This window comes from Callionymus lyra, chromosome 1 (assembly GCF_982586985.1).
Source record: "Callionymus lyra chromosome 1, fCalLyr1.hap1.1, whole genome shotgun sequence".
Taxonomy (NCBI): domain Eukaryota; kingdom Metazoa; phylum Chordata; class Actinopteri; order Syngnathiformes; family Callionymidae; genus Callionymus; species Callionymus lyra.
Window position 1 is genome coordinate 54933124 of NC_141818.1, and position 2690 is coordinate 54935813.

Below are 2690 nucleotides of genomic sequence, written 5' to 3' on the forward strand. Positions count from 1 at the left end.
TTCTTACTTTCTTACTTACTTACTTAATAACTAACTTACTTACTTATTAACTCAATTACTTACTTACTTACTTACTAACTAACGAACTTACTTACTTATTAACTCAATTACTTACTTACCTACTTACTTACTTACTAACTAACTTACTTACTTACTTATTAACTCAATTACTTACTTACCTACTTACTTACTTACTAACTAACTTACTTACTTACTTACTTATTAACTCAATTACTTACTTACTTACTTACCTACTTACTTACTTACTTACTAACTTACTTACTTACTTACTTATTAACTCAATTACTTACTTACTCACTCACTCACTCACTCACTCACTTACTTACTTACTTACTTACTTACTTACTTACTTACTTACTTACTCACTTACTTACTTACTTACTTACTTACTAACTTACTTACTTACTTACTTATTAACTCAATTACTTACTTACTCACTCACTCACTCACTCACTCACTCACTCACTCACTTACTTACTTACTTACTTACTTACTTACTCACTTACTTACTTACTTACTTACTTACTTACTTACTTACTTACTTACTAACTTACTTACTTACTTATTAACTCAATTACTTACTTACTTACTTACTAACTAACTTACTTACTTACTTACTAACTAACTAACTAACTAACTTACTTACTTACTTACTTACTTATTAACTCAATTACTTACTTACTTATTTACTTACTTACTTACTTACTTACTTACTTACTTACTTACTAACTTACTTACTTACTTACTTACTTACTTACTTACTTACTTACTTACTTACTTACTTACTTACTTACTTACTTACTTACTTACTTACTAACTTACTTACTTACTTACTTATTAACTCAATTACTTACTTACTTACTTACTAACTAACTTACTTAGTTACTTACTTACTAACTAACTAACTAACTAACTTACTTACTTACTTACTTACTTATTAACTCAATTACTTACTTACCTACTTACTTACTTACTAACTAACTAACTTACTTACTTACTTATTAACTCAATTACTTACTTACTTACTTACTAACTTACTTACTTACTTACTTACTTACTTACTTACTTACTAACTTACTTACTTACTTATTAACTCAATTACTTACTTACTTACTTACTAACTAACTTACTTACTTACTTACTTACTTACTTACTTACTAACTAACTAACTAACTAACTTACTTACTTACTTACTTATTAACTCAATTACTTACTTACCTACTTACTTACTTACTAACTAACTAACTAACTTACTTACTTACTTATTAACTCAATTACTTACTTACTTATTTACTTACTTACTTACTTACTTACTTACTTACTTACTTACTAACTTACTTACTTACTTACTTACTTACTTACTTACTTACTTACTTACTTACTTACTTACTTACTTACTTACTTACTTACTTACTTACTTACTTACTAACTTACTTACTTACTTACTTATTTACTCAATTACTTACTTACTTACTTACTAACTAACTTACTTAGTTACTTACTTACTAACTAACTAACTAACTAACTTACTTACTTACTTACTTACTTATTAACTCAATTACTTACTTACCTACTTACTTACTTACTAACTAACTAACTTACTTACTTACTTATTAACTCAATTACTTACTTACTTACTTACTAACTTACTTACTTACTTACTTACTTACTTACTTACTTACTAACTTACTTACTTACTTATTAACTCAATTACTTACTTACTTACTTACTAACTAACTTACTTACTTACTTACTTACTTACTTACTTACTAACTAACTAACTAACTAACTTACTTACTTACTTACTTATTAACTCAATTACTTACTTACCTACTTACTTACTTACTAACTAACTAACTAACTTACTTACTTATTAACTCAATTACTTACTTACTTGCTTACTTATTTACTTACTTACTTAATTATTGACTTACTAACTAAATTACTTATTAACTTACTTACTTACTTAACAATTCATTAAGAGCAAGTTAAATAATCCACAATCACCAAAACAATAAACAGTCCATTATCTCAAGGAATCCAAAATATCAGGGAAAGTCCATAAAAGCCAGAACGTCGACCACGTCGGGGAAAAAAACGAGGAACGAAAACGGGAACAAAGAAAGTAAAAGAGAACAGAAAATACGAGGTTGAAACGAACAGGTGAATTCTCAGGCTCAAGGTCAGGACCAACAAACACTAGAAGGAAGACACGGAACAACACCTGAGCAGGAGCATCATGAACGAAGCCTTCCTTCGACCTGGATCACTGGTCAGGACGTCCAGGTCACTGTGCTGCAGGTGATCAGGTGGAGGAAGACGGGAGGAAACAGGAAGTGACCTTTCAAAATAAAACCAAAATAAAAGGAGGTTCACAAACTTTTAAATCATTCTTTCTTCACATCCAAGTTTAACTTCTGACACGTCACCATGTTCCGCACCACGTCCCTGACCTCTGACCTCCGGTCCAGTCACACATGCACGGTCACGCCGCACTAACGAGTCCACGCCGCAGATCATCACCTCATTAGACGCGTCTAACTGGCTCTTGGGTTTCTGAGGCACTCGTGGCGTCTGGAGGATATAAAAGAACGTCGGGATCCAAGGAGCCACAAGTCGTCAGCAGCACCTGAAGAACCACAGGTGAGTAGACGGCGCTCCGGCCTGGA